Source organism: Antechinus flavipes, chromosome 3, assembly GCF_016432865.1.
Source record: "Antechinus flavipes isolate AdamAnt ecotype Samford, QLD, Australia chromosome 3, AdamAnt_v2, whole genome shotgun sequence".
Classification (NCBI taxonomy): Eukaryota; Metazoa; Chordata; class Mammalia; order Dasyuromorphia; family Dasyuridae; genus Antechinus; species Antechinus flavipes.
The window spans coordinates 167,898,705-167,920,850 of NC_067400.1; the positions used below are offsets into that span (position 1 = coordinate 167,898,705).

The 22,146-nt window shown below is 33.8% G+C and overlaps 1 protein-coding gene across 1 annotated transcript in view; it reads right to left on the reverse strand.

Moving 5' to 3' along the window:
• Positions 1-22,146, reverse strand: part of RAB20 (RAB20, member RAS oncogene family) — a 51,817-nt gene that overhangs the window by 28,268 nt on the left and 1,403 nt on the right. The gene's annotated exons all lie outside the window — the stretch shown is intronic.

Consider the following 22,146-nt stretch of genomic DNA (forward strand, 5'->3'; position numbering starts at 1 on the left):
AGGTCTACTTTTTAAGGAGAGTTTTGAATGCCAAAAGAGAGAATTTTGTATTTGCTCTTGGATGTCATCTCTTTGAATCTCTGGATTTCCTCACAAGGATTTTCCTTATATGATAAATTCTGTAATTCTAAAATACAATTTATTTTTTTGGGGGGGAGGGAGATGTAGTTGGTATATAGCTGCTTGAAATTTGTTTCTTCTACTATGAGCTATTTGAGAATAGGGAGATTACATTTTTATCCTTTTTTAATCCCCCTAAGATATGTTTAATAAATGCTTGTTGATTTGACAAGCATTTCTATGAGATAAATGTCAAGTGCTTTCTACTACTCAGATGCCAAGCCATAGAATCCTCAGGGTGCCATAATCTGGCCAGAAGTTAAGCAAGACCCTGCCCAATGCCCAAAAGGGCAGAAATAGGACACAGAATAGAGTAACCTATTCATAAATGAGGTTAACATGCATAAATCAATCAAGAAAATGAGCAAATATTCACTGCATAGTGACTATATGCAAGACATTGCACTGGATGCTGAATATTATTTTTTTAAGGAAGAAAAAAAAAGAGGAAGGGATAGAGGAAGGGAGGGAGGTAAAAGAAGGAAAAATGAAAAAAAGAAGGGAGAAAGAAAGGGTCAATATTATACAAAAATATAAGTTTCTGGAGTTAATGACAGGATGAGAATTTATTGAGATTATAGAAAGAGTTCTAGGTGTTGTCTTTTCTTTAAAGTTTTAATAATTTTTTGTCCTTTTCAATACTCTTTCAGTCATTTTCCTGGCTTTCCAGAACAAATCTTTTCTTGTAAGAAAGAAAAAAAAATTTTTTTTTTTTTTTTTGCTAAGGCAAATGGGATTAAGTGACTTGCCCAGGGTCATACAGCTAGGAAGTATTAAGTGTCTGAATCCAGATTTGAACACAGGTCCTCCTGACTTCAGGGCCAGTGCTCTATCCACAACACCAACTAGCTGCCCCCAGAAAGAAAAATTATTAAGCATTAAGCAAAAAGCAAACAAAAACAAAGCTTGATACAGGAACTTTCCTGGCCTAAAAAAATATGTAGAATATTCTGTCCTAAACTAATTGTTTTGGATGGTGTAGTGTTTAGTGTGCCAGGCAATTTTAAATCCAGTCCCAGACACTTACCATCTGTGTGACCCTGGGCAAATAAGTTAACCTTTGGTTGTAAATCTGTAAATTAAGGATAAGAACTCCTATTTTCCAGCATTATTGCAAAGATCAAAATAGTTAACAATTATAAAGCACTTAGCCCAGTGCCTGGCATGCAGTAAATGCTATACAAATGTTACCTATTATTATTCTCTCTGCTATTATCTTTTCTTCAGAATCTTCAATGTTCCCCTCTCCATATTTCTCAGAATTAATATTCTTTTAAAGATATTTTCATTTACATTGTTGTGAATATGGTTATATTTGTGCATACTGTGCTACAGAGCACACAGATTCTGTTTATTTTACCCTCCATCAATTTTTACATATCTCATGAAGAGAAAATTCAGTTCTGAAATGATGGCACAATGGGGATTTATCAAACTGTCAAGGAGAACCTGATACCTTGAGATCAGTTCTAAGTCTGCAATATGTATTGCCTCCTCCACCAACTCCCTACCAAACCTAGGATTATTATAGTTGTCAAGTGAATTAAATATTTTACTCAGAAATAATCTTTCCTCCTGGAGTTTCAAATACCATTTTTTTTGGACTTCTTGAGATTGTAGTTTTATGTAGTTATAGAAATGCCATACACTATAAGCTATGAGAAGAACCCTTACCTTTCCCTAGAATAGTACAGTGAATAATATTCTTAAGAAATATTTGGTACAATCCAATTTAGAAAAGAACTCACAGACTATGTAGTCTAACCTAATCTGAAATTGATCAAGAACCTCTCTTACAACATATCCCAAAGTGCTCACCCATAAAGAATTTTTTAAATTATAGCTTATTATTTTCAAAATATATACATCGAGAATTTTTGACATTCATCCCTATAAAACCCTATTTTCTAATTTTTTCCCTCCTTTCCCCCCTTCACCCAGTCGGCAAGTGATCCAAAATATGTTAAATATGTATGATTCCTCTATATATATTTCCATAAATATCATGTTACATAAGAAAAATCAGATTCAAAAGGAAAAAAACAAAATGCAAGCTAACAACAACAAAAAGAGTGAAAATACTATGCTGTGGTCCACATTCAGTTCCCACTATTCTCTCCCTGGGTGCAGATGGCTTTCTTTATCACAAGACCATCGGAACTGGTCTGAATCTCCTCAGTGTTAACAAGAGCCACATCCATCAGAATTGATCATCACATAATCTTGCTTTTTCTGTGTATAATGGTCTCCTGGTTCTGTTCATTTCATTAAACATCAGTTCATATAAGTCTCTTCAGGCCTCTCTGAAATCATCCTGCTGGTCATTTCTTACAGAACAATAATATCCCACAACATTCATATACCATAACTTATTCAGCCATTTTCCAACTGATGGGCATCCACTCAGTTTTCAATTTCTTGACATTACAAAAAGGGCTGCCACAAACATTTTTACACATGTGAGTTCCTTTCCTTCCTTTATGATCTCTGTAGGATACAAATCCAATAAAAAATACTGCTGGATAAAACCACCCATAAAGAATTGCAACAAGGGAAAAACCATTGCCTCTCAAGGTAATCTAGTACACTTTTATATAGTTCAAGTCGTCAAAAAAATTTGTGTATACATTAAGCAGCACGTTATGATGGAAAGAGAGATTAATTTGGGTTTGAAGGCCAATGCTGCCACTTGGACAATTCAATTAACCTCTCTGGTTTAGTTTCATTATTGCTAAAAGGAGAAGGTTGTTACTTGATGAAATCTAAGGTCTCTTGAAATCCTGACCTTAGGATGTTGCTGTAAATATTATCCACTGTAAATATTATGCTCCTGATGGTAGCATTTAAAATGTATCCTTATTAAATTTTACCCTACTTCAGTTTTCCCATTATTCTAACTTGTTGAGATTTTTAAAAATGGATTAGTTGGTGAATAAGACCTAGTTCTTCCCTGTAGACCCACTCTTTCACAATAGTCCTTCCTTCATGTCCTAAGAGAAGGCTAATCGTGTTTAAATCTTTTCTACTCTAGGGTGCTCCAGTTTTATCATCATCCTTATCTGCTCTTCTATTCATAATGTGCTGCTTAATGTATACACAAATTTTTTTTGTCGACTTGAACTACATAAAAGTGAACTAGATTACCTTGAGAGGCAATGGTTTTTCCCTTGTTGCAATTCTTTATGGGTGGTTTGATCCAGCAGTATTTTTATTGGATTTGTATCCTACAGAGATCATAAAGGAAGGAAAGGAACTCACATGCTCAGAATGTTTGTTTTCTCTAAAATATAGTAACTAGATCAAAGCATAATATAATAAGGTAGACAGAGTATAGTAAAGCCTCATTCTGGACATCTTGTGTCCCTTAATGAAGCCTAGGACATTACTACTCATTTTTTGGTGTTTGTTTTTCTAGCTTTAGATAGAATATAGAATATTAGATTTAAAGCAGAGAAGGTAAGAGCAGCTAGGTAATGCAGTAGATGGAGCACTGGGCTTGACCATCAGGAAGACTCATATTAATGTGTGTCACTGGATAAGTCACTTTACCCTATTTGCCTGAGTTTCTTTGGAGAAGGAAATGGCAAGCTCCGGTATCTTTGTTGAAAAGAATCTGGTACACAAAACTCAATAGCAAAGGGAAGGGCAGCTAAATGAGGCAGTGGATAGATCACTAGCCTTGGAGTCAGGAGAAGCTGGGAAAGTTAATACTTCCTAGCTGTGTGATCATGATTCCCTTGCCAAAACACATATATACACACAAACACACACCAATGGAAAGATATGTGTGACAAATTATTAGATGTATAAACATAAGAAAAACACAACTTTTTCTAAGCTAGCTAAGTGCTTTACATTAATTTTCTCATTTAATCCTCACAACAATGCTATAAGTAGGTGTTATTGTTATCCCCATTTTATAGATGAGAAACTGAGACAAACAAATTTTTATCCACTATCACATCGCTAGTGTCTGAAGTGAGATTTGAACTTAGATCTTCCTAATTCCAGCCCAACACTTTATCTATTATGTTATCTATCTGTAAAATAGGAATCTTACTTATATGATCTACCTCACAGAGTTGTGCGACTTAAATGGAAAAAAATTTTTTTAATAATTTACAAACAGTAAAGACATATGTCTATTATTATTATTATTAGCATTATGCCATACTGCTGACTCACATTGAGCTTTTAATCCACTTTTTAAAAAATTAGATACTCTTATATGTGGTCTGGCCACACACCTCTCATTTCTGTGCTTGGATAGCTGATATTCTGAACCTGATGGTAGCATTTAAAATTTATCCCTATTAAATTTCACCCTATTTCAGTTTCCCCATTATTCTAGCCTATTGAAATCTCTTAAAACTGAATTAGTTAAATGAACATCACTTTCTATTTATCCTGGGTGAATAAGCAAGGAACCATTTTCAAGGTTATTCTTGAACTAGCTGCCTAAATATTATACTCTTCAAATTGGGACTATTAAAATACAGGCACATAAAATACTCTGATGAAACCAGACAAAAAAGAAAAAACTTTCTAAAAAAATATTGTTTAGGGTGAAAAATATTTCTTATATTAACATGGCAAAGCTAATTACTTTTTAAAACGAAAATAAACTCATTTTTAATTGATAATTTTAAAAGTTATGTATTATTAATAATAATGTCAAGCATACAATGTATATGAAATGAAAGCAGTTGCTCAAATAATTCACTTAAGATAAAAAGGGAATCAATCAGTGAGGGTAGGAATTTTTTTATGAAATACTTTTGATAAGGATCTACTATTTAAGACAACTAATAGAAATATAGAAAAAATAACCAGTTCTCAAAAAATTATAAGCTATTAGTAACTATATGAGAGAATGCTCTATATCATTAGTAATAAGAAAAGGATAAATCAAAACAAATCTAAGATTATGCCTTAAATAAATTTGGCAAATTGGCTAAAATAGGAAAAAAGCGAGAAGTCACTCTTAGGTTGTGCAAAAACAGACACACTAATGCTTTGTTTAGGCAAACCTGTGAACTGATAAGATCATCTAAAAAGCTATTTGGAATTATGCAGAGGAAATGACTAAAAGATGTATATCCTCTGAACTAGAAGCTAGACACTGCCAGGCATACTAAATGTCAGTGACAAAAACAAGGACTCCATATACTTCAAAATATTAATAACAGTATTTTTCATGGTAACAAAGAACAAGAAATAAAGTAGATGAATATTGGTTGGGAATGACTAAATAAATTGTGGTGTGAGAATTATAATACTATATTTTAAGTAATAATGAATATAGAGAAGCATAGAAAGACTTATATGAACCAGGGAAGTATGAAGTAGTAGAAACATGAAAATATTATACACAATGATTATACTGAAGCAAGTGAAAAACAACAACTATAACAATAAAGCAATAGAAACTCAGTGTTGCAAAATTATAATGACCAGTTTGATCCCAAAAAGGAGATATGAGAAGATACCTCAGTTGGGCACCTTGATAGAAGTGGAAATTCACAGGTATGAACACTGTCTACTGTCATAATGTCTGGCTTTTTCAATATATTTATTAGTTTTGCTGAATTTGTTTTCTCTATTTCTTCTTTCTAAAAAAAAATTATTTGTTATAGGGGATTATTTTCTGGGACAGGGAGGAGGAAATATATAGAGAAAAATATAGGCAATGGACAAAATAGAATTCAATAAAAATCTATTACATAAAAGAAATGAAATGTTGCAAAATTACAATGGCCATCTGGGCCCTAAAAAAGACATGGTTCCTTCTCAAGAATGGAGAAGGAGAAAGTCCATGAATGTGGAGTAATGAAAAAAATACCAGAGTAGTTTGAGATTGTTAATTAATTTGCTGAAACTTTTTCTTTCTCTTTTTTATTCTTTTTTGTATGAGATGGTTCACTAAGGGACAATCCTAGGAAAGAACAAGGAAGAAATATGAGGGGAAATGTAGAAGCTGTAGCAACAAAATACATCAACAAAAAATTTTTGAAGTAAACCTGTAGAATAAGTAAAAAAGATAAGTCAATTTTCTCTAAGTATGAAAGAGTCCTTTGTGACTTACATTATAAAAAATAGCTTCCTCTATGTGATAAATAGCCATGTATTCACATTGTTCATACACATTTTAATGACATTGATACTAAAACAAATCAGAGTCACTAAAGTGCCAATTTTATAAAGCAACCATGTAATGTAGACTACAGGCCCAGGTTTGTTTGCCATAAATACATCAGTATGTGCTAATATATGAGCTGTTTTGCAAGATTCAGTGCAATACTATTTTCAACATTAATTTCATGTGCACCATGAATATGGAATTTGACACATTATCAGAGACAATAACACAACTAATTCTCCTCACTCTTATGTTCCATTTTTCCTAAAGCTATAGCCAATTTCATTAACAAATATCTGAGAGCCAAAAAAAAGGACAATGTACGACCATATACTAAGAATTATGGGAAAATGAGACCCATCTCTATCTTCCACAAATCCATGGAAGAGCATGGACTATTTCATTTTTTTTCTATCTTTTCCAATAATTGCTACAGTAAGAGTGACTAAAGTAGAGAACAAAAGATTTGGATTTATAGACTTGAGTTTGAAAACTTTCTCATGCATTTATCTCTGGGTAACCATAAACAAATAGCCAACGAAAAATCTTAGTTTCCTCTGTAAAATGGGAGTAATAATATTTGCACCCCTTGCCTCATGAGATTTTATAAATCTGAAAGTGTATACAATCTTAGCTTAAAGTGCTGGATTTGAATTCTGAAAGATCTAGATTCAAATTTTGCCTTTAATATTTATTATTTGGGTGACAAGTCACTTAATCTCTTTCAACTATAGCTTCTACATCTATAAAATCGATAGTGCCTACAAGGTCATTGACTCGCTAGATAATGAAGGTGAAGTCCTCTCCAAACTTTTTAAAAAACATTATAAAATGTCGATAAACATTTTGATTGGACCTTGTTAACTGCTTGTTGAATCTGAATCTTAACTCTAGTAGGAGATATTTTGTTACTCTAATTATAACAATAGAAGGCAAGTATATGGTAAGTGTCACAAGAGAGATACAAAGTGATTCTTCTTGCTGGAATGAATGCCACTAAATTGAAGCTCATTTTTGAAGGCCAGTACAAGATTGAGACAAGCAAAGATGGGAGGAAGGGTATTTCAAGTGTAGGGAATACATTAAGCAAAAATGAGATAATTCTGGAAAAAGATACATGTTCATTGGGCTTGAATATAAAGTCCATTGAAGAATAATAGTGTATAGGAAAGGTTGGAAAGAACTTGAAAAACTTTGAATTTTAATCTAAGAAATATAGAGCTTATTCAATAAGCAAGAAGGAACCACAGCAAGTTTTTAGTAAGGGAGCAACCAATCAGTGCATTCAAGAAATTATTTTTATGTTTATGATGTACAAGATGACTCCCTTCATTAAAGTATACTTGTGACACATTGCTTCATATAAATAGATGAGCCTGGGTTTGCAAAAGTTATCCATGTCAGTACAGGACCAAATGAAAAAAATTTAAGTACCAGCCAAGGGGCTACCTTTATTTATTAAGGAGTTCACAGGGATTTATCACCAAGTGATGATTTTTCATTTTTTGACTAAAAAAATCTAAAATATTTTAGTGAGAGAAAAATACCCATTCCAAAGAAATCACAAATCAAAATAAATACAAGATGTATTAGGTAGGGCAAAAGAACATGGAGATAGGAAAATTACATAAGAAAACTATTTCAACAGTATGGTTAAAAGAAAGAGAGAGAGAGAGAGAGAAAGAGAGAGAGAGAGAGAGAGAGAGAGAGAGAGAGAGAGAGAGAGAGAGAGAAGAGAGAGAGAGAGAGAGAGAGAAAGAGAACTGGGAATGAAATATGAATGAAAGAAATAATTTTCACTGTGTCACTGAAATTTTACTCTAAGTAGTAGTAGGAATGAAAAAGCACAGAATCATCCCTTTTCGTACCCAATGACTTTGCCCATTACACTTCCACTACTCATTTGATGAAACAGTAGAAACAAATTTAAAATAGAAAGTCAATCAACATGCATCATAATGCCTGTATTTCTAGGGTGAACTTTTTAAAAAGTCTAATGAAGTATGAAATTGTCTTCTCAAGTGCATTAAATGTAATCCAGGTATAAAGTAATAATCAACTACTTGACCTTAATTAGTTGTTTCACCTGAATCAACAATATGCTGAGTTTTAATAATTCCTCCTAGCTATAAAATGCCTAAGGTGACTAGGAGAGATAGGCCAATCAAGATATGAGATTTCCTTGTATAAGGAGCTGTTCTGGTTATGACCATTATACTCTGAAATTAGCCAAACCTCCTGAACTACTGCTTGTAGACTTCAGACTGTTTTATCTAACATAAGTAATATTAGGCTATAGATTCATACTCCAGCAACATTGAAGTAAGAAACATTAGAGAAATTAAGAATGACTGAAAAAAGTCATAGAGTACTGGGGTGCCTAATCAGAGTCCCATATATCTTTTTTCAAGGAGTAATACTGAAAGGAATCAGCATTAATAAGGTACTTGTACCTACAGTCTTCAAAAGCAATGTTTAGTTTCTAGCACTGAAACTCCCCAAGATCTTCATCCTGGACTCCTTAAATCAAATAAAGTTAATTCTTATAAGTATGGGGGTGGGGAGAAAATTAGTAACGGGAGGAGGGGGTAGTAGAAGGAGAGAATCAGTATGGAAAAATTTTCCCACTCAACAAAATGATCAAAGGCAAGTTTGTTCAAAACACAACAAAGTAAAATAGGAAATACATGATACTTCAATTCAATCTTCATTATTACACAATCACCTTCACTATGTAGAGTGCTGGGGTTAGAAAGACAAATCAAAACAATGGACGTGAAATTGGAAGACCTGAGTTCCAAGTATTGCAATGACTAGGTATGGCTCATAGGCAAATTACTTAGACTCTCTGATCCTTGTCTTTCTCACCTGTAAAATGGAGTAGGATTGCATTACAGAGAGGACAACTTGGGCTAAAATCTTACTTCTGTGTAATCCTGGACAAGTTATTTAACTTTCAGTGTACCAGGAAACTCTCTATTGCTCTAAATTGAAGAAGACCCATCAATCTGCATAAAGATTGACATTTCCCCATATCAGTAAAATCAGAGGTACAGACTAAAAACAAAGAATAATAGTCATTGCTTTCACTACCTTGTTTTGAAGTAAATTTTCTATAAAGTAATAATAAAATGTGAATTACTCTTATGTATCAGTTGTGGCATATAAAAATAAATAGAAGTGGTCTAAGTCAACCCCATCATTTTTGTTGAGGAAACTGAAGCCTAAAAAGATTTAAAAATTTGACCCAAATCATAATTAGAGGTAGCCTATCACTCTAATGTTTTTAACTGATAGCGATTAAATTGGTATTGGGAATTCCCAGGGATGAAACTCCCTTTATAAATAACATCTATTCTACCATTTTAGAAATATGTTGGGGGCACTTAGAAGTTAAGTATGTGTCAAAAGTGGAACTTGAACCCAGGTTGTCCTGATTCTATGGCTGTCTAGGTGGTACTATATATGTTGCCTTTAACACCCTTTCAGATATTGTGGTATGATGGAAAGAAGACATCCTCTAGAGCCAAGGAAGTCAATGGATAGATATATAGCCAGTCTCTGATGCTTATCACCTGCAAGACTTTGGGCAAGGTTCATAAATTCCCTGGGCATCAGTTTCTCCAAGTATAAAATGAAGGGATTGGACTAAAATGGTCTTTCAGCTCTAGATTCATGGTCCTGTATTTCCCAAATATCAGACCCTTAGAAGTCACCACAGCAATTTCACCCAGTAAAGGGCTAGGCCCTAGCATGTTACATCTCAGCTCCACATTCTACACTGGCTCTGCCTTGGCTTCCAATGACTTCTGAAAAATCCCAGTCAGGTTTTCCAAAGTTAAAGGTGTTAATTTTCACCAATACTTGGGAGCTGTCTAAATTTCTCATTTAGGAAAGAGAGCAGTGGTAATAGCTTAAATTCTGCAAATCTGGATTTAAGTGTCTGTCTCTTACTGAATGTATTGTAAGCAAGTCACTAGGCTCCTACAGGCCTGATTTCCTAATCAAGGGAAAATGAGGTGGGGTAGACTAGTTGAAGCAGCTAGGTGGTTCAGTAGATAGAGCACTAGATCTGACTTTAGAAGACCCAAGTTCAGATTCAGCCTCAGACACTTACTACTCATATGACTCTATACAAGTCACGTAAACCCTGATTTAATTCACTAGGGAAGGAAATGGCAAACCATTCTAGTATCTTGGCTAAGAAAACCTCATGGACAGTAGTGGTATGATATGGTCCATGTTATCATGAAGAGTTGAACATGACTGACTGTGAAGAAAAATAGATGATCTCTGCAGACTCTTCCAGTCCAATGATTCTGTCATTTTCTCCATTCACACACCTACACATCAATTTTAGAATAACTAAATTTGAGTAAGTTTACAGAACTTAATAATTCAGTATTTCATATCATAAATGTGAGCTGGCTAGGTCAAAAAGTAGATGGGATAGAACATGGTACCTGGAGTAAGAAATAAGTTCAAACAAATTGGATGCCAGACACATCATTATCATCTTTATATGGCACTTACTATGTGCCAGGCACTGTGCTAAGTACTTTATAATTATTATTTCATATGATCTTTACAACAACTCTTTAAGGTAGGTGCTATTTTTATTTCCATTTTACAGATAAGGGAACTGAGATAGACTGAGATTAAGTGACTTGCAGAGGATCTCACAGCTAGCAATTATCTTCAGCTAGATTTGAAATCAGGTCTTTCTGATTCTAGACCTAGCATTCTATCCACTGTGTTACCTACATGATTAGATCATGACCCTAAGCAAATCATTTAACTTCTATCTACCTCAGTTTCCTCTTTTGTAAAATGGGGGTGAACATAGTATCTAACTCCAAGGGTTACTGCAAGGATGAAATGAAGTAAGATTTATAAGGCATTTTGCAAACATTAAGTTTTATATTAATGATAACTTTTATTGTTGTTATAGTAATTTTTGAATGTGTCTTAGCTTCCTCTACTAGAGTCTACATTCTTAATGTGGAAGAGATCGAATCTTACTTATTTTTCTAGACTGCTGAGAAGTAATTGCTGAGATGAAGTGAATTAAAAGTTGGCCTTGGAATCAGGAATATCCAGGTTCAATTCCTTCCTCAAACACAACCTAGCTGAGTGACCCTGTAGGTCAAAGAGTAGTTGTGGATTTACTTAGAGAGTGAATTTGCTTTGGTAGAGGGGAATTGCCTCATCAGGAACTGCTTACACAAATGAAATCACAGGTCCAGCTCCCTCCTCAAAGTGGCAATAATCTGAATCTCCAGGAGTACCTAAAAAATATTTGTGGAACTAATAAAATAATGAAAAGAATCTATCCAACTTATCCACTCCCTCAAGAACCATCCCAATGATGTGTTTGATGTAGGCACCAAATGATGTGTTCCGGAGTTCCAAATGATGTGTTCAAAGTTTAGCACCAAATGGTGAAATTGCACCAAATTTTGGGGGCCAGTCATGTGAATAATTCACAATGGCCATTCTCATTTTTAGTATGATTCAATTTCCACAATTATGCTGCACAAGAAAAATTAGACCAAAAAGGAGAAACATGAGAAAGAAAACAAAAAGCAAGCAAACAGCAAAAGTGAAAATACTATGCTGTGATCCAAACTTAGTCCCCACAGTTCTCTCTCTGGGTGCAGACTCTATTCGCAAGTCCATTGGAACTGAATGATCATTCCCTTTAGTAAAAGATATATTTATTTAGGAGAAGTTAGACAAAATAAAGAGATATAATCGATATCAGGAGTGGTAAATATGAAACAGAGTTGGGAAGCATATACTTAGTAAGAAAACCAATTTTAACAATTAATGATGGAAAAGACAAGTTCCCTAGTAGAACTTATAATTAACCAGGAAAAAGGAAACATCCCATGAGATTGGAATATGCCCTTAACTGACAAGCTAACTCATAAAAGAAATTTAGCACCCTAAAAGTGTTAGTTATAATAAGGAGAAAGAATAGAGGCTTGGTGGGGAATAAGAGAAAGAACACCATAAGATAGAGTGCCATATTGAGCTAAACCCAAAAGGGGTTCAGCAAAAATGATGTGAGCCATGGACAAATTTATAGGTAAAACTTAATCTCAGGAGTTTGACATAACTTGGATTTCTGACTGGATGACCTCCACAGAGGGTGGTTAAAAGTTAAAATGAACCCCATCAGTGCCTTTCCCTGTTTGCTTCAAGGAGTAATTACATCAATACTTCAATCTTTCTCTACCAACCCTGTCTAGTTACTCAGGAACTCATCATGAATATTATGAAAGTTTCAAAAACAAATTCAAATAGCATTTAGGGCAGAAGCATCTCCCTCAATCTGTCCGAATGCTTCTGTCACCATTTTTGCCCCTTTTGGAGGACAGATGAATGTATAGATACAACAAAGCTCACCTAATGATTTTTTCCAAGTACATATTGTTTAGATAGTTCATCTTTTTGATGTCTCTCTCCTAGATCTCCCCTTTATAAAATAAGCCACCAAATAAGCTCTCTTCTAGGACAGCACTCAGTTATGGGTCCAAAAATGTCTATATATCTACAGGCAGAAATAGTAGCTAAGGCTTGTGAGCTGTTCTTAACAGGCCACCAGCAATCACATTTTTTTTTCTTTCCTAGATCAGTTTTGATAGTTCACCTTAGGTCACTGGAGGCAATGAAGAATTTCTTAGCCTAAAGCTATAGGTTGTTAAATATAGTATCTTCTTATAGAATGCAAATAGAAAGTTCCTTATAAAGAGAAACTAAAGCAGTTCAAATTTTGGATGAAATCCAAGATCGGGGCAATCCAGATGTAAAGTTTTAAGAGCCAAAGTTTAGTACAAATATTTCTATCTCTACTTTTTAGGCCCAGGTTTAGGTTTGGGAAAGACTTCCTAGGCAAATAAAAAGGAATATAATCCTTAAACCCAGAAAGCTTTTTATTTCCCTGTGTCCCCTCTAGAAACGGGAATTCAATTCAACCATTCTTCCTCATATACAAAGCATAGTGCTGAGCTAGAAGGTGAAAGTAAAGTTAAAAAATCTCAAAGCCAAAAAACAAAACAAAGCAAAATAAAAAATCCTCAAAACTGGCCTGAAAAAGCTAACTATCTACTAAATAAGGAAGGGGTTCTTAACCTTTTTTTGAATTATGGACCGCTTGACAATAATGATTTAAAATTCATAAATTAATATACATTGGAATTCAAAGAAAAATAACTAAAATACAACTCTCAAATTGTACTTTTTAAAAAAGATCACGGACCCCTAACTGAGAATATAAGAACAATTACAATATAGTGAGAGCAAAGGAGATGCAGAAAAAGCTGATCTAGGAAAATTTAAGAGACAAATCACCTTTGGTGGGCAGCAGAAACCCTTACTGTAGTGCTGAATCCTAAACTAAATAGGAGATGCGTTCCAGACAAGGATGATGGTTAGTCAGTCATTTCAATTCAATTCATTTAAGTTTTTACTATGTGCCAGGCACTTTGGTACTTTTGGGAATACAAAAAAAACAAAACAATCAAAGAAACAAAAAATCACAGATCCTGATTTCAAGATTCTTACATTCTACAGAGATCAAATTTGTAAAGCACTTAACATAGTGTCTGGCCTGTAGAAGACACCTAATAAATACTGAATTCCTTTCTGCCTTCATCCTTCTCTCTTTTCTTCCTTCCTTCTTCTTTGTTTCTTTTCTTCTTTCTTCCTTCCTACCTGCCTGCCTCTAAGGAGATGACATATATCAATATAAAGTAATATGGGGGAGAGGGAAAAGAGGTAATAACTAAGAGGGGTGAGGAAAGGCTTTTTTAGAAAGTGGCACTTTAATTGAGCCTTTAAGAATTTAGAAGATCAAGAGTTAAGGGTAAAAAGGGAAGAGTATTTCAGGTATGGAAGACAACCTATTCAAAGGTAAGGAAATGGGGAATGGAATGTTCATAATCCAGATAACAACAAATAGATCTAAAGTTTAGTTTTAGCATAGAATGAATGAGCAATCTGGAATGATAGGCTGGAATCAAAAAAAAAAAATAAAGCCCTTAATATAGTAAACAAATCTGTAGGCAATAGTGAACTACTGCAGAGTATTAACCAAAAAAAAAAAAAAAGTCACGACCAGATCTGTTATTTACAATAAAAGGGGACAAAATAGAGTCAAGAAAACCAAGTAGCAAGCTATTGCAGTACAGTTAACATCCCTGATCTTCCAGAAATTCTCCACAAGGGAAATATGCAACATGCTAAGAGTCTTCCACACTTCTCTTCACATTGCCTTAATGGCATTAGTCTCCTGAACTATATATTGTGTTGTTCCTAACACTAATTGAAAGGACCATCTTTTTCCCCTCAGAGAGACATTTTTCTGTACTATCATTTCTACCATTTCTCGTATGCAATTACTCCTTTGTAATATAATACAGCCTATTCACACTAACCATTCATCCCCCTTTCTATTGCCTTTGAGTGATCTTCAACTTCAGCTCTTTGGACCTATGAGTTATGAGAACTTACAGCCATAGGAACCCTAAAAACATGAGAATGTATGATAAGAACACTGATGTCAAAAAAATAGACCTTTGGGACAGCATATCTAGGCCTTAAACTATATTATAAAGCAGTTTTTATCAAAACTATTTGGTAATAGTTAATTTTAAAATAGATCAATGGAACAGATTAGACAAGAAAGATTCAGAAATAACTGAATTCAAAACAAACTTTATTTATAAATTTGGGAATGTAAATTACCTAAAAAAAGAACTCACTATTTGGAAAAACCTTCTAGGAATTCTAGAAGGTAGTCTGGAAGAAATTAAGTTTAAACTATCACCTTATAACATATAGCAGGATAAACTAAAAATGGACATGGAATCTAAATATTGAAGATCATACCATTAAAAAATAACTTGATCATACAGCTTTCTCAGCTATGTGTAAGAAATGAAAAGTAAGTATAGAGGCCATTGTGAAAGACAAAGAAGAGAAAGAGACAGGGGCAGAAATAAAGAGACAGACAGAGATTTTGATTACATAAAATTTAAAAACTTTTGCATCAAAAAAATTAATGCACCTAGTATAAGAAGGGAGATTATTGGGAAAAAGTTGTATCAGATTTCTCAGACAAGGATTTGCTGCCCAAGATATAGAAACAAGTAACAGAAATATCTAAGGCCAAAAATAGCCATTTCCTGATAGACAAATGGTCAAAAGCTATAAACAAATACTTCTCAAAGTACTTGGTTAGTTTGTAGCAGAGTAGATAGAGCAATGAGCTTAAAGTCAGGAGGATCTAATTTCAAATCTGCATTCAAGACACTTACTAATTATGTGACCCTGGGAAAGTCATTTAACCCCTGCTTGACTCAGTTTCCCTGTTTGTAAAATGGGAATAACAAGAGCACCTATTTCCTGGTGTTTTTGTGAGGGTCAAATAAGATAATGACAAAGTGCCTTCCTACTAAATGTTAATTATTATTCTCAAAAGACTTGCAAATTATTATCATCCATATAAATAATGTTCCAAATCCCTTATAATAAAAGAAATGCAAATCAAAATAAAACTCAAAAAAATTGACAAAGGGAATAAAAGAGAAGAAGTCAGTGTTGAAGGAGTTATAGAAAGATGGGCATACTGATAAACTGTTGGTGGCCCTGTACAATTATTCTACAGGTCATTTTTAATTATGTCATAAAAATGACTAAAATGTCTTTATCCTTTAATCCAGAAATTCCATTTTTAGTTATGTACCCTACAGAGAGTAGTAGTAATAAAGAAGACTCATTATGCACAAATTTATAATTTTTTTATAAATAGATGCCTATCATCTAGGGAATGACCAACAAGTTGTGGTACATTAATAAACATGTTCTCTTACTATACTATAAAAAGATTATTATTATGAATGTAGAAAGGTACCAGAAGATTTATATGAATTGATGCAAGGGAGAACCAAGAAAATAGAATCAAGAAAATAATATACACAATGAGGGTCACAATGTCAAAGAAAAAAAAACCAACAACTAGACAACAGAAACCACAAATATATATATATATATATATATATATATATATATATATATATAAATATAAAATTTATATTTAAAAAAATTTATATATTAAAAAAATAAATATATATATATGTATATATATATATATATATAAATATAGCAAAATTAGAAATTGCAGGAACCTCCTCCTGTTTTCTTTGTTGAGTTAAGGGGCTATGAATGTAGAACACTGAATCTAATGTCAGACTTTCGCAGTATTTGCTAGTTTTGCTAAGTTTTTCCCCTCTTATTTTTTCCTTTGTTATTAGAGATTGTTCTCTGGAAGGGAATGGGAGTTATTGAGAAATTCAGGTGATATAAAAAAGATATCAGTAGCCGAGGCAAGATAATACATGTCTGTAATCTCTATTTCTGGAGAAGTTGAGGCTGGCAGATTGTTTGAGCTGGGGGTATTCTCACTAAGTCTAGCACTAATCCTGTATTCTTCTACCCTAGATATGAATATATATATGTGATCCTTATGTCTGTATATATATATACAGACATAAGGATCACAGTAATAATATGCTTTTTAAAAGTGGGCTTTAGTTCAAAGTCATTAAAAAAAAAAAAAGGATAATTTTCTAAAGGCAACCCAGCTCACTTCTGTTTAACTTTGGAAATAATTCATTATTGATTTGTACCATGTACTGATAGAGTTCTAAAGATTTTCTAACCAACTGCATATCATCAACTTAACAAGCAGCCTTTATTTTTTTGGTTTTTCCTGTGTGGTAATTAGACAAAACTCTTTTGAGTAATTATGGATCCCCTTTAGGAAAATCCACAATGTTCTTGGTGTTGAGGTAATCACCAAAATGTCATCCTTAAATAGGAACACTTCAAGGGCCTCATTATCTAAAAAATCAGTCCACTTGAATTTGAACTCTGTGCTAGCTCTCATAGTCATAGAAAACTATGCTTAACTCCTATGGAAAAGGATGTGATTCGTGTATTTTTCCTTGATTGATATTAATGAACTGAAGACTGTTGAAGAAAATTAGATAGATAAATAGATACACTATACATAATATACATATGGTTTCATCTTTCAAGGTATCTTGTATGATTCTATGTGCCTAGAAGACATTTTATTGGGAGGAAATCTCCCAACACATATATATACACATGCATATATATGTGTGTGTGTGTATGAGTGAGTATATGTATAAACATATTTATATGTATATCTTATACATATATAGTTTATAAATTTATGTAAATTATAATTTTATGTATGTAATATTGTGTGTGTAATATATATGTAATTTTATGTATGTAATAAAATTATAAAAGTCAACAAACAAAAAGCATAATGGGATTTGTCCTCTATATCTTTTAGTCAATTGTGTAATGGTAAAGATATGGTCTATTGTAGAATGTCGCCCATAAGAACCAGTAGAACAATTTATACAACATTATTGTAAAGGCAAACAACTTTGAAAGACTTAGGAACTCTGATCAAGGCAGTAGCCAGCTACAATTTCAGAGGAATTGATAATAAACCATGATACTAATATTCTGATGATGGATGATGGATGATGGATGATGGATTCAGGGTGCAAATTGAAATATATTTCCAATGAGGAAATTAGTTTAGCTTGACTGTGTATATTTGTTACAAGGGTTTTCTTGCCTTTTCAAGACAATTGAAAAGAGGGGAAATAGAAGAGGGAGAAAATAAAATTTTGTTAATTGGAAAGAATGAAATTAATTTTTTAAAAAATATCACTTGCAAGCTTAATTATTCCATTTTGATACTCTCATCAGGCATGCCCTCCCAGTGCATGTAGATTGTTCTCAAAAAGATTTTGAAAAAACCTTGAAAAAAAAAAGTAATCCTTAAGATTGATAGTTACTAACAGTCTCTCACTTACCTTTATTTGGTAACAACGGAATTTTTCAGTGCCTGGTATCCTTCATACTTTTATTTCACTAGGGAATCAAAATTTCAATGCCCTCAAAACTCCATTACCTCCAGTATAGGATAGATTTAGTCCAGCTGTTTTTCTCATTCTGCTTTCTTTTGTGTTATTTCTACTTCCTCATAGAGTCCAAGAGGCACTATAATATATTCTAGTCCAAATGTGTTGGCTCCATTTTCCTTGATGATAAGGAGTCTGTTATATAAAGACTCTTTTTCAATTTTTCATCTATTTGTTGTTCCCTTTCAAGCCCATCCTTAAATGCTCTTGGAATAAATTTGTTTAGTTGAGTCTCCTGACAAGCTTTCTGTAAAATTGTTTTTCTCTCCATTGCTTCTTGATGTTTTATGGAGTAATATTGCTCATAATCTTTGTCTTAATGCAGACTTAGAAAGGTTCAAAATACCAAAGTCTAGTACAAGGAAACATGGAATTCACAATAAGACAGACTTAAGTAGAGTAAGCCTTTTTATTGAGGGGAGATAAGAATTGAGAGAGCTCAGAGATGAAGGACACAAGGCAATCCAATGAGATCCTGGATAGGGTTAGGCAACCTGGTGGGGCACTGAAGAGAATGAGATTCATCATTTAAGGTTTGGTTGGTTTTTGAAGACTCCTGAGGAATTGTTGACCAGTTGCTACTCAAAATTTCCCTACAAGTAGAGAAGGGGCTTTGAGCTATTTCAGAATTACTCTATCAGAGTGACTCAGGAATTTTGAGCCTCAAAACCAAGGCTTTTTCATTTATGGAATGAAGATCCCATTGCTATTCTTTGTAAAATTAGACAAATGAATTTATAGTCTAATCCCATGTTGTCTTTGCTTGTCATAGGTGTCAATTTGTTAAGGAGATTGAGTGTTGGCTAACTGCAGTGGTTTCTAAAGTCTTGCTCTCCCCTTTATGAGTGATTGATTTATATTGGATAAAATTCTGCTTGAAATTTTTGTTTAGGATCACGAAGATGAATAATAAATTGTAATTATAGGCCAACTGCACCCAGTAGGGAGGAAATTCAAAAAAACTCTCCTGGTTTTGTTAACAAGATAACCTATGATATGCCTCTGGTTACAAGGGAATAATGAATGGAATGAGACATTGTTGGGAGTTTTCACCAAGCATCAGAATAAAAGAACAATTCTCTTTTTCTTTTCTCAACGGTCTATGAGATCAAAATTATTTTTAAAATAATACTAAGATAATGCTAAAATTTTTAGATGGTAAATATTAATTGATATAACTCACATTAAAATGCTATGTGGGAAGAGATGTTTAATGATGACAAAGAATCCTGAGATAAAAGTTTGTAAACCACTGTTATGGAGGATAGTGGACTTAGAAGACAGGAAGACCTGAGTGCAAACACTGCCTAGGTGACCCTGGATAAATCACCTAACTTCTCTGTGCCTCAGTTTACAAAATGAAGAGATTGGACTTCATGATCTGAGTTTCCTTCAAGCTCTACAGCTATAACCTTAAAATGTTTCTGGAAAAGATGTGAGCATCCATTCCCTTAGAACTCCACCTATCATCCTCCTAACTTTCTAAAAGTACTCCCTTTGGTTATCACTGCCCCACACCGACATTTTCTACCTTTAGAATGTAAACTCTTTGAGGGAAGAGATTGTTTTCTTTTTGTATTTCTATTCCCAATGATTAACACAGAATTTGTGCTTAATAAATGATTTTTCATTCATTAATTCATTGACCCTGTATTGATGAGCTTAACTATGCCAATTCTCAGACAACAGACATCACTGAGCCAGTATCTGAAGTCTTTTCAAGTTAAAACCTGTCAGAGTTTGTGCTCCACTGATGTGACCTTCAAGAAATCAGGGTCTACTTCCAAGAAACAAAAGTGATTCTAAATTCAGGAAATCAGTGACGTGGAAAGAGAAGAAGACTTTACTAACATATTGCCTAGGCTTTCCTCATTGCTCCTCCCAATACTCCTGATACAAACACTTGGCATTCCCCAAACAACAAAGAAGCATCCAGTAAATCTGAGTGTATTGCAGCAGGAAACTGCAAAAATATCTAGGGCATCACATCAGCAGTATTTCAAAATTCTCTGGTGATTAATATGCCTGCTATAGATGTCCTTGCTTCTGATAAAGAAAATGCAAAAAGTGGTACAGAAATAAATTACTAGTGTTACTTCATATACTCTCTCAAGTTCAGTATTACATGATTCAGATATATCACAGTTTGAATAATGTCTACAGAAACATACAAATTGCAGAAATTTGATATTAGCCTCTGAGGAGGGGACCCTTTCTTAACATCAGATCACAGAAGGGACTCTACTAAACAAAACTTTTCCCACTACCATCCCAAATAAAAAGTAAATTCCTTGAGGGCTGGGACTATTTTCACATTTTGTATTTGTAGCTCAAGACTTGCCCATAGTGTGCTGTTCAGTTATTTCAGTCATATCTGAATCTTCATGATCCCATTTGGAGTTTTCTTGGCAAAGATCCTGGAGTAATTTTCCATTGCCTTCTCCATATTATTTTACAGATGAGGAAACTGAGGCAAACAGGGTTAAGTGATTTTCCCAGGGTCACACAGTTAATATGTATGTAAGGTCAGATTTGAACTCAGGAAGATGAGTATTCCTGATTCCAGGGATGGCACTCTAACCCCCATGCCTGTTGAACTTGGGTGTTTTCATAAACACAATCTATTTTGGATTAGAATTTTACATTATTCTCAGCAATAAGACAACAGAAGACCAATCCCAAAGCTGTTATTTAGGGATTTCCAAAAAATACTTATTGATTACAAATAACTTCACCTTTGAAATTAAGACTGAAAATTTAAGAAAAGAATAAGGAGACAACATCCACGGGCTCAATGACTTTGTGTGTGAAATAAAAATAATGTCATACCTTGAAACTTCAAGGGGAAGGAGTTTTTATAAGGGTGAGTTTAGTTTCAAAGGATAGAAACAAAAACTGAATCCCTCTTTTAGTCAGATCCTTATTTTTTTTTTAAAAAAATGCAAATACAGTGTGATCTTGAAGTTCATTAATTCAAATTCATTTGATTTAACCAATTTAAAAAACAGAGACAATTAAAATCGTGTTTACTCAGCAGAACTAGGGGCACACAGTTGGCAATTAAAAACCTTGGGCAGGATCCTTGTGCATTTGTCACTCTTTAAAGTGTTAGCATCAGAGATGTTACAGTTAGAAGCTTCAACCACACACAAAAAAAGTGATACATTATTTCTTCATTTACTTGTTTCATTCTTTTCAGTGGGAATGGGCAATTATTGGTTCCACTCCGTAGACTTAGCAAATTGAGACCTAGGTTTAGACTCTAATAGTTACTTCTAAAAAAGTCATAAATCCCACCAAACAAGAAAAACCTCTCCCCCTCTTTTTTTCTCTCTTTGTCTCTTCTCCAAATTCCCATAACCAAGAAAAAGGAAAATCTCAGTCTTTTTTATTAGTGGTAAAATAATAACAATAAGGTTATATACTTAGCACTGTCATATAGCATATAGAGAAGAGCATTACAATTCAAGTGCAAGGACTATACTTCCTGGGCAGCTTCCATCTAGGGTCAATGAAGAGAATTACTAGGCAGACTGAAATGAAATTACTCCCTTAAAAGAGTAACTTGACTAAGGAATACTTTAGCATAGGGTGTTCTTTCACCTTCCCAGAGGTGCAGAGAAACCGAAAAAAAAGGGAATTATAAGAAAGTATTGTTGAGAGGACAGGGAGGATGAGATCAGCCAGGAGACAGTGGGGAGTATTGCTAAGAAGCAGCCTGGTGCAATGAGAAACGCACTAAATTCGGAATTAGAATAACCTAATTCGAACCAGATTCTGCTACGTATTTGACGTTGGGCAACCTACTTCAACTACTAGGACCTCAGTTTCCAAGAAAAAACGACTGGGTTG